The sequence below is a fragment of the Pelophylax lessonae genome (assembly GCF_965119305.1).
Source record: "Pelophylax lessonae genome assembly, chromosome: 8".
NCBI lineage: Eukaryota > Metazoa > Chordata > Amphibia > Anura > Ranidae > Pelophylax > Pelophylax lessonae.
Window position 1 is genome coordinate 72,405,376 of NC_138775.1, and position 12,299 is coordinate 72,417,674.

Consider the following 12,299-nt stretch of genomic DNA (forward strand, 5'->3'; position numbering starts at 1 on the left):
TTGTAATCTCTATGAAAAAAACAGCCATGCCAGCTTTGTCCCTAACGGGACTAAAATTATTCTGACTACCCCAATTTCTACTGTATATGTCAAGATTTGATCATTTATTAAGGAGTATCTACCCAGTGTACACCTATTTTTAATATAAATGGCTGGTTAAGTTATTTTTGTTTAGTGTATTAATGGGTGCACGTTTGTGTATTTCACTCTGGGAGCTGTTTCTTTTTGAAACTACCTTATACTTAGGAGAATTCATCATTTATTAAATTATATATTTACATTTTAATGCTAGTTACATACTGTATATGTCTTGAAGTAAAAGGCAAAAGTTTTTTTTTTAGTTTGTAACCTCCCTGGCGGTATTCCCGAGTGTGGTTCGGGGGTTAATATACAGTGCCAAAAGCGGTAACCCCGAGCCACACTTAGGATTACCCCACAATCACACTTATCTTCCGCTACGATCCCCAATCGTGCTCTGCTGCCGTCCTCCAGCCATCCTCCCGCACCTGTCTTCCGGTTCCCTTCCCTGTGAGCTCCGCGAAGATGGGGGGTGGAACCAGTGGGAAATTCAAAAAATAAATAATACAAATTACATGATACAGTGTAATCTGTTAGGATTACAACTTTGTATCAAGCCATTTCACCACAGCTTTTCTCCTAGTGGCTTTTCCAGTACCCTGCCTGTACTTTTGCAGTTCTTTGTGTCTGGAAAATTGAGAACGTCCATGGCGTCCAAAAAGCGTTCTTTTAGCTGAAAAGTGCTTTTAGATGTACTGGAAAACAGCCACAATGAATTGGAATTATTTGAAGAACTGAGTAATAGTGATTCATGGAAAAATTCATCATCAGGTACTGAAAGTGACGACAGCGACGATTCTGCGACTGAGCTCAGCGATGTGAGAACTTGGTGCTCTATTGACTACAGTACTGATCAGGCAGCTCCCCCAAGATTCCCATTTTAATGGAGCACCTGGTATGAAAGTTGATGTTGACCACGACAACCCCTTGGCATACCTACAATTATTTCTGACCAATGAGGTTATTGAAAAAATAGTTACCGAGACAAACCAGTACAAAGAGCAACAGTTGGCTACGCATCAGAAGTTTGCAAGATGCAGAAAGTGGGAACCAGTGACCAAAGATGACATTTGGAAATTTCTGGGTCTAATCATTCTTTGGGGAGTGGTGGGGAAACCCCTGCAGAAGTGGTATTGGACAACCAATACATTACTTGCCACTCCATTCTTTGGTACGATCATGTCAGAGTACAGATTTTCCCTCATAACGAAAAATCTCCACTTCGAAAACAATAAAGAATTTGATGAAACTTCTCATCCTGCACCAAAACTAAAGAAAATTTGGGAAGTATATTAAATGACTCTACAGAATTTCCAATGGAGTTATGTACCAGAAAGAGACATCAGCATAGATGAAAGTCTAATGGCCTACAAGGGAAGGCTCAGCTCGGTGAAATACATTGCATCAAAGAGGGCACGATTTGGCGTAAAATCCCACATGGCTACATTTGGAATACACTGATATACACTGAAAAAGGAACAAAATTCAATAAAAAATACAGCAATTATGGAATGGCAACATCTTCTGTTCTTTCACTAATTGAGCCATTGCTAAATCAGGGCTATTGTGTAACAACTGACTTTTATACATCTCCTGAACTTTATAAGGTTCTACTGCAAAACAAAACCGATGCCTATAGAACCATAAGGGCTTTTTGCCAATGTTTGGCAAAAAGAAGCTCAAGGCAGGAGAATTGGTTGCCTGGCAGAAAGGCAAAATGATGGCACTGTGATGGTGGGACAAGAAAGATGTGTGCCTATTAAATACAGTGCATAACACCTCTACTGTTATGGTACACATGAAAGGTGGGAAAGAAGTAATGAAGCCACAAGTAGTGATAGACTACAAAAGCATCATGGGAGGTGTCGACAGAACCGACCAAGCAATGACATTCCACGCAGCAATGAGGAAACAGCAAAAGAAGTACTATAAGAAGATCTTCAGACATCTTCTTGAGCAATGCTTGTGAGTGACAAGCCTGTGATTTATTCGGACATCATTTGGAAAGTTGCCAAACATATCTTTCTGAATCACCAAACACCATCAATGGCTGGGAATAGATCTAGAGGTCGTGCTGTTGGCTTTGTCAACCCGGAAAGCCTGACTGGTCGTCACATGATGGACTACATCCCACCAACTGAGAAAAAGTCAGCACCTACAAGGATGTGCGTGGTTTGTTGCTCGAAGAGAGATGACAGTGGAAGGACAATAAGAAAGGAAACCAGATTCTATCGTCCCAATTTTAACATCGGACTTTGTGCAGTCCTATGTTTCAAAATCTTTCATACCTGAGAGGTTTACTAAACCATTATTACCCCCTGGCATACTCAGTTTAATCTCAGTGTAATCTTTAGAGTATTACACTATTTTGAGTAATTTTCTTTTGAGTCAATTTCAGAGGAGGAAAACTAAAGGATGTTGATCCGCTGACCTACATGGAATAGAATGATATGTGGTTTTAATTTGATTATTTGGTAAGAGGCGGAACAAGTGGCGTTTGGAGCACTTTATCACTGGTTGTGTACTGATGGTGGTATATTCACATGTGAGTACAGTATAGATAGGTTTGTTTTCATTTATTTATAAAATACTACACTATATGAGTTTTTTTGGGTTTCTCATGTGACAAGTTGGAGATATTTTGGAAGCAAAGGTGAATAAAAAAGCAGAAGACACAGTTGGTGACTTTGACAGTTTTTTTTTAGACCCATTGGGCATAAGTGGATTGGAAATCTAGTAAGAGGCTTGGAAAGTCATCTGCAGCAGGGGCGTAACTACAGGGGTTGCAATTGCAACTGGGCCCCATGCTCCAGGGGGGCCTGTGCGGCTCCCCTGTACACCTGGATAGGAGGGGCATGTAGAGAAATCACTGTCCTCCTTTTTCCTCCTGTAGCTGCAGGAGGAAAATGGAGGACATTGGTTCCTCTGTATGGTGCCCCCGCCACTCCTCCTATCCAGTTCACTTGTGTTCTGCTGTCTCTGGGCCCATGTGTGCTCCCCTTGTCCCCCCCCCCCCACACTATGCTCCCTCCCCTCTCCTGCCGGCTGCTGCAGGGGATGTGTCACAATAGAGAACTACCATGTAATTTACCAGCTCCTTCCTTTTCTGAATGAACAGAGTTATAGTCAGGGACATTGGAAAAAAACAAAATAAAACAATACAAAATAATACAATTAAGAGCCGGTTCACACTGGGGCGACCTGTCAGGCGACCTTTTCGCCTGACAGGTCGCCGTAGGTCGCCTGCCATAGAGAAGCCGTGGACCCGTTCTAATAGGAGCGACACAAGTCGCTCCGACTTAGAAAAAGGGTCCGGAGCTTCTTTGGGGCGACCCGGAGCGACCTGCATAGACTTCAATGTTATGAAGTCCGTGCCGGCCGCTCCGAGGTCGCGGTCGCCCCGGCAAGTCGGATCGCTCTAATGTGAACAGGCTCTAAAATACAAAAAAATAAACACTACTGACGCCAGTGGGTGAACTTCCAGGATTGCAAAAGTCACACTTGAGACGGGGCCCTGGCATTCCACCACTGTGGGGAGGCCCCCAAGATGGCAGCAAGGGGGCCCACTGAAGAACTTGTGAAAGGGTCCTGCTGTGGGACTGTAATAAAGGGCCCCGCAACGAGAGTAAAGGGCCCCAGGATCAGTGGGAAGGGCCCCGGCCAGGGTCCAGGGGGCCCTTCATGGTTTCTTGCACCGGGGCCCTGAAGGTTCTAGTTACGCCTCTGATCTGCAGGATAACACTCACCTTTTATAATCACAGTAGACGTCACTGCCCTGACTCCCTACCTCGTCCACTCAGAGAACATTATGAATTCATTGAGAACATACAAACTGTTGCCTGAATGGCACTTGCCTCGAGTGAGCAACCTCTTGTGTTGACAATGCAGCAGGGCACGGGACACAGAAGCTAGTGGAGATCACTGTATTAGCAATGGCTACTACAGGAAGTTGCACCTTCAGGGAAATCTCACAGTTCTGGCACATACATACTTACACTGGTTCAAGTTAGACCAGTATAAGTATGTAAAAATTGTCATACCTGGCATTCATTCTCCATTGACGGCGTCCATTCTGCTCAGCGGGGGATCGATCCGCCGATCCCCTCTTAGCAGGCGGATGACAGCTCCGTCTCTGCGTGCAGAGATTGAGCTGTCAGATTCCTGCTGTCCTCTATTGGGCAATCGGATGAGAACGCACAGTTTGTCCGTTCTCATCCGAACCCATCCGATCCACCAGACAGATGGAAAATAGGGTTTCTATCCGTCCGGATTTCACGGACAGGATCGGATCGGATAGCAGCGGGTGTCAGAGGAGATGTCACTGCTGACATCCGCCGCTCCATAGGGATGCATGGAGCATCCGATCAGGTCCGCCTGAAAAACTGACAGGCGGATCGGATCGCCTGTGTGAAAGGGGCCTTAATCTTTTTTTTTTTCATAGCTGATGTAAATTTGTAGGCCCTCCATTCCCCTCATCACCTTAGGGTAACGTGACAGGCAGCACAAAGACATAGATAACATTATCAAGCCTGCTCTGCCAAAAATAATTATTTATTAATTATTTGTTCAAACATGGCTTGCTGTATTTAGGCAAATAAGTGAATAAGTGTAGCCACAATTTACTTTTTCTAGCAAACAGCAACTTGGAGCACTTAATAAATCCAGCGACTTGTAAACAGGGGGATGCCATTACTGAGGAGGTAATTTCTATAAGGATTAAATGTGGTGAAGCTGTCAGTCCCCGGCTGATGAATGGCCTCTAATAAAAGGTTTCCCTCTACTGCTTTTTCTCATTCCGACCAATCAGGGCCGTGCAGAAGTGACACTTGGCACCATCCCACATAAATCTTGCAGACATTACATTCATCTCTGTGCTTTCCCGAGTCCATCTGATGCAGTAAAAGCTCCGTTTGTTAACATTACATGGCAGGGCGCCATTTCTGACATAAAAATTATGCTATTTCCATTAACATCTGACATGGATTTGTAGTAAGAAAACAGCACAATTCACAGCATTTGTGTAAACACATTGGACAGGTCCAATGTACATTATGAGATTGTCTCCTGTTTCTCTGCTCTTAAAAAGTATAATAATTATAATTAATGATATAGCCTCTGTTTTAACATGCTGCAGGCTGAAAGTTTCAGCCAAGCTTCCAACCGATGTTATTTCAAACATGAGAGAAAGCTTTTCCACAAGCTTACTGTATTTACTCAGACTCAAAATTCATCACAGGCTTTTATAATGCTAGGGAAAAAAAAACAATGTTTTTCAAATTCGTACTTCTGTATCAGATTCACGTAAGCATATCTAAAAAGGTATCTTAACCCTTTTTAGCTAATGGGAGCTGGCCCTTTAACAGTTCTTAACACTGGAGACGTTACATAGGCTTCCTGGTCAGGTGATCGCTGTGATTGGCTGTCACAGTGATCATGTGATCAGGGAACTGGTCTGCTGGCACACAATCAAAAACTGTGATTTGGTGCCCCCAACATAAACAAGGGGTGCTGGCCCCTTTGTGAATGCCCAACACTGTGTTGCCATGTATGTGTCCTGCCAGTTTTGAGAGGTTAATGGTGAACTGCTGCAGTTTCAAAATGATTAAAAATTGCTTTCCAGATGATTGCTTTCCAGATGAGAAAAAAAATCTATTGCTTGTTTCTCTAGGGCAGTGGTCTACAAATTGTGGCACATGGGCCAGATGAGGCCCTTTGCTTGCCTTTATTCTGCCCTTGGTACTATTCCTACAATTGACACAAATAATGAGACACCATTCCTTCCACTGATATCAACAATGGGGAACTATTCCACCCACTGAAACCAATGATGGGGCACAATTCCTCCCACTAATACCAACAATGGGACACTATTCTTTCCACTGACACCAGCAATAGGACACTATTCCTCCCACTGATACCAATGATGGGGCACTATTCCTTCCACTGATACCAACAACGGGACACTATTCCTTCCACTGCTACCAACAACAGGACACTATTCCTTCCACTGATACCAACAACGGGACACTATTCCTTCCACTGCTACCAACAACGGGACACTATTCCTTCCACTGACATCAATGATGGGGCACTATTCCTCCCACTGATACCAACAATGGGACACTATTCCTTCCACTGCTACCAACAACAGGACACTATTCCTTCCACTGATACCAACAACGGGACACTATTCCTTCCACTGCTACCAACAACAGGACACTATTCCTTCCACTGATACCAACAACGGGACACTATTCCTTCCACTGCTACCAACAATGGGACACTATTCCTCCCACTGATACCAACAATGAGACACTATTCCTTCCACTGCTACCAACAACAGGACACTATTCCTTCCACTGATACCAACAACGGGACACTATTCCTTCCACTGACCTCCATGATAGGGCACTATTCCTCCCACTGATACCAACAGTCGGACACTATTCCTTCCACTGCTACCAACAACAGGACACTATTCCTTCCACTGATACCAACAACGGGACACTATTCCTTTAAACTGCTACCAAAAAATGGGACACTATTCCTTCCACTGACCTCCATGATAGGGCACTATTCCTCCCACTGATACCAACAGTAGGACACTATTCCTTCCACAGACACCAATGATGGGGCACGATTCCTCCCACTAATACCAACAATGGTCTGGTTAATGTTATAGTAAAAAAAAAATAATTTCACTATATGGCCTGGTTAATGTTATAGTAATAAAAATGTATTTCACAGTGGCATTGGCCATGCTGAATCATTTTTTGCAACATTCAGGTACAGAGTACTATGGAACAATCCAGCTCTGTTTAGTTTATAGGCATTTGAAATGCTGCTCTATGCAAAAGTGTTAAAGATTAAATTGAAGGAGCTTCTAATTTTTCTTTACTGTTGACTCAGCAGTGACATGAATTTAAACAGTAAATTATATTTCAGCGGTGTCTCAGTCGGCTTGCATCGATCTCGACTGATGGGTGATAGGTGCAATTTGAATGTTTGGAAAACATTATTCATAATAATCTATTTGCTAAAGTTCTCCTATTTTAAAATGTTTTAAACTCTGTGGGATGATAGAAAATAATTAATTTTAAGGGTATTTTGTGATTTATTTTTTAAAGATTTTTTTAAAGATTTTTAAAACATGGACTATTGAAGTCTGCTGTATGATCAGCCAAGTCTGCCCAACAGTAGGTTGGAGACAGACTTCATTAGATAGCTTCCAGTGTGTGAAGGTAGCCGCCCACAGAGGCAAGGATTTATTTTGTGTTTATTTTATTTTGGCTGTTTTTGACGCTTGCAGTCTGGTGAAGAAAATTGCATTAATAAACCAAACTGTTGTTTGCAACCCCTTCTCGGATATTTTCTTGTGTAAACGCACCCCCCAAAGGGGTCATCCACGCCTACCACCGAGCTAATCCCTTACAATATATATATATATAAATACATAATATATGTATATATATACATATATATACATACATACATACTTTAACTTATTTATAGTTTTTTATTATATTATAATTTATGATTTTGTGTTTCAAACTTTATAATACCCGAGATGTTATAAAGAAGAATGCACAGTAAAAAAAAAAAAATCATATGTAAATAGTTGGTTTGGGCTGCTCATTCTTAAGAATTACATGCAAAATAATGGTACCGCTTTCAGCACCTAAAATATGAAAGAATCATACCGCCAGGGAGGTTAAGCACTGGATCAGCTTCATCTGCATAGCACAATTGCACTTGCAAACTACACAGTCTGTTTGCCCTTAGTAAATCCACCCTAATGGGTAACATACGGGTGAGTTTACAGGCTGAAAAAATAAACGCCAAATGCCTGTAAAATCTTTGTTTTTTTTTTCCGCCATGTTTGCATTTGGTCTACTGTATAATTCAGTAGCTGTATGTGACAATGATAGGATTACTTGAATATTTTGTTACATCTGTGTTATTGGCTTATCACTGTTTTTTTTAATCAAGTTATTTTATTTTATTTTTTTGAATGATGTAATAGACATATTTTCTACCTTTTTATCACTGGATTTTTAAATCATATTTTCTATTGTCTATTTAATTTAGAAATGTGTTTATTTTTGCTTGCTACAGTATTTTTTTTTTATTTCTCTCTGGTACTTAGCATTTTGTATAACAGTACAAATGTGTATATGTTGTTTAGATCATTCTTGTCTTACATTCACAATTCTGACTGCACATAATATGTTGATTGATATATATATATATATATATATATATATATATATTAGAGAGAAAGAGAGATAGAAACTATATGTATACATAGTATATATATTTAGTTGAATAATAAAGCTCATAATATGCTGATGTCATATATAGTACAACTTTTCTGTTTAGACCCTTCCAGAATTATTATACACTTTTTTGTTATTACAGTGTTAATGCTATATGTTTATATTACAAAACTGACAATCATTTCCTTAATATTATACAATACAATATGCATTAATATTACATTAATAATTAGATTTATTTGGAGTTTTAGTTTGGGGTGTTTCTTTCTAGTTTTAAAATCTATACATCTTTATCTATATTTTATTGTCCGGTTGATTTTTGCATAATATAACCCTAAATATATATTTTTTCACATTTAACAAACTCTTTGTGATATTTAGAAAAAAAAAAAAAAAACTACACAGCTTTTGCAGAACATGTTGAACTAGCGTATACAGTGTTGGTGTTTTTCGGGGGAAGCACACTGTTTAGTAATGTGTTTTGTCATTTCATGTCATTGCCCTGCAGAGGTCTCTCTTCACATCTGAAAGGGTTTTTTTTTTTTTGTAATAATTTGTCAGTCTTTAGAAATCCCTGATCTTAACTCTTCATGCAGTTAGATACATTTATGGAAGGATCTGTAGACGCAAAACTGACATTTTAGCGTTTGGTAGGTGTTGAAGAGTAAAACCACCTGACAATTTTAACACACCTGAATCTATAAGTAAGTCCCTGAGTCTGTGCACCTTCTGTGGTCATTACTGTAGGAGGAATTCCTGTTCTCTTTGTTAGATTTTGTAGTTATTTTATGGAAAATTCAACAGGAGAAATTGCAAAGGTGGGGGGATCTGAACACGGACAGAATAAAATCTGTCCATTATGGCAGGCAGAGCTCACAGTTTTCAAAACATTGGCTGCACCTAACTATAGCCCTCATCCTATAGTTCTGTTCTGCCTTCTTGTATGGCATTCTCCATGCCTAAAGTTTACAGTCATGTTTGTGTTCCCAACTCTTCCTCCTGAAACATCTGCATGTAAAGCTTCCTAAATATGGGAGTTATCATTGTGATTACTGACTTCTTTTTGGAATAAAGTTTTTCAGGGCCAGATCTAAGGGGGTGCTGGGATGATGTGCCCCAAACAGATTTGAGTCAAGCCCCCCAAAACTAGTGATGGTATCAGGAACTGGAAGGGCTGGCATGTAGCATGCAGACTTTGTGATGCAAACACAGCATGGCTTCACATTGCATTGGTCCCATCTGCTAAAACAGCATCATTTTTTTCCATGGTGGAAAGAGAGGTGGACCAGGACGTACAACATCATTCATTGCTATGGTGTTGGTGGCCCACCCATGAAAATAGATGATGTTGCTCCAAGGTAGGAGTTCAGGAGAGGGCAGAAGTCCTGCTTGGCCTCCCTCCCCTTACCACGATGCTGCAGTCATTTTGAAGATTTGAAGGTAGGACTCCATTTGTGAAGAGAGGACTAAGGAATATTTTGTGATAGGGATTGACTCTGATGTATTGTTAGTTTAATACAATTTATGCAGGCAACTGGTTCGGTTTAAAAAAAAATATTTCTACAAATTTTTAATAAATATGGTTTAGGGGAGGAAATGTTTGCATTTACCAGGAATTCCGCTTTAAAACAATATATACAGAGGCAACCTTTGAGTTTTCTGTACTAAACTCTGATTTGAATTCTTATTTGTGAGGATCTAAGCTGGGAAAACAAAGTTATAGCCTGATCCACCTTTAGGATCCTTCCACCTCTATGCAGGCACAACGGTGCACATGTGTTTTTACTCATTTTGGTGTGTCACTTTTCACACAGCCCATTCATTTCAGTGGGCTTCCCTATGCGCACAATTTGCACCAAAGAAGCACACACACCTTTGAAAAACTATGCAGCATCAGAACACATGCTAAAAATTTCCCAATGATTTTTTGGATGCTTATCCAGATTTAGTTTCTAGTGCCCTGCAAATGCATGCTAAATAGGTGCGTTTATGGTGTGCTTCCACTGACCTAAACCAAGGCAAGCATTGTAAGTTGACAATGTCTGCCAAATGGTGCAGACCAGACAAAAATCAACGTCAGTTAATTGTGGACCAAAGTGGTGCAAACGGACTGGGATTTTTAATAGTGTACGACACAGTTTGTAAAGTGCAGGAATGGGCCTAGCAAAATGTTTAACGATCTTAAGCAATGGAGCAAAAACACCTCTTTTTTACACCTGTGTGAAAAAGGCCCAAGACATCTAAAGATTTCTTCATTTTTATAATGTCTGCATCTTCATTTTATTTTTTTTAAAAAGTGTGAAAAAGTCATTCAGCCTCTGTTGATGCGTTGCTTTTATTTTCCCACTTTGTAAAGGGAATATGGCTGTTGTAGGTCTACACAGACTTTCTAGGATAATCAGTCAATCAAATACTTTAACAAATATAGCCCTCCAATACTCCTAAACACTTAATGTATATACTCGAGTATAAGCCGACTTTTTCAGCACATTTTTTTTTATGCTGAAAAAGCCCCCCTCGTCTCACTTTCTCCAGTGCAGTGCGAATGTGCCGCCGCCACTTGGGACATTTTTAAATGTAAGGATTTCTCACCGAAAGGTAAGTGAGACTCCTCCGCATCTCCTCAGGAGATGCAGGCTGCGGGCATGGTACAGAAGATTCTCCTGTACCATGCCTGCAGCTCTGCATTTCCTGTACTATGCCCGCAGCCCTGCAGCTCCTGTACCATGCCTGAACCATCACCAGTACCATGCCTATACCATCCCCTGTACCATGCCTGTACCATCTCCTGTACCATGCCTGAACCATCACCTGTACCATGCCTATACCATCTCCTGTATCATCTCCTGTACCATGCCTGAACCATCACCTGTACCATGCCTACACCATCTCCTGTACCATGCCTGTACCATCTCCTGTACCATGCCCACAGCCCTGCATCTCCTGTACCATGTCCGCAGCCCCTGCACCATGCCCCCAGCCCCTGTTTTGGGTCTCGTTGTGGTCCAGTGGTGTCCAGTAGCTGCTGCATTTCCCACCCTAGGCATATACTCGAGTCAATACGTTTTCCCAGTTTTTTTGTGGTAAAATGAGGTGCCTCAGCTTATATAATCGGGTCAGCTTATACTCGAGCATATACGGTATTTTATCCTATAAATCATTGGGATATTGGCTCCATGTATGACATTGTTCTTTCTAAATAGGATTTCATTACAAGTGCCAAGGAACACAATTCCAATATAATGTCAGCCAGGGGGAACAGAGGCTGCCATACCTGATCTGCACCTTCATGGCACTTTTCTACACTTTTTTTTGTAGAAAAGGGAAGGCCTCCTGAAGCATTCTGGAGGCCCTCCCAACACAATGTACATGGGAGGCAAGAGTTTTTAAACAAGTGTACTAAAAGAACGTAGAAACACAAATCCAGGCAATTCCAGGCAACAATTTACCCAGCAGTGGGACACAGAAGAACTATGATTGGATATATTATTTGATGCCCCAGTCCCCTAGGGTACAATGTACATATAGAACTTTGTCCTATCTTTATAGTGGCTGTGGAAGCTGAGATCCAGCTTGTGATGGCACACCCAAGCCTCGGCCACAACACTTCAAGGAGATGGATGTATGACTGACTGCTTGTATCATCCTCCATGTTCTTTCCCAACAAAAGTGCCATCACTCTGGATGCAAAAGAGGAGGCATGTCAAATTAACACTGAACAACATGGACATGTTCACAGCAGTGCTGTTCCTGTGCTTCTCACCCATGCACTGTCTATTTAGCAGCTGGGAGCAGCAGTCTTGTCAGAATGAGGCCCTACTTCCATATGTACACATACCGTGAAACAAGGCTTTCATAACAAATAGTAAGTTAAAGCCATTAGGAAAGCCGTGTTCTGACACTGCTACTGCTCCCAGCTTGTAAACAGACACCATGTGTGAGCAG

At 41.2% G+C, this 12,299-nt stretch overlaps 1 pseudogene across 1 annotated transcript; it reads left to right on the top strand.

The window, feature by feature from the left end:
• Window positions 1-725: 725 nt before the first annotated feature.
• Window positions 726-1,539, top strand: LOC309562150 (piggyBac transposable element-derived protein 4-like; annotated as a pseudogene). Its single transcript has one exon. The product of its transcript is annotated as a piggyBac transposable element-derived protein 4-like (transcript).
• The last annotated feature ends 10,760 nt before the right edge of the window (window positions 1,540-12,299 follow it).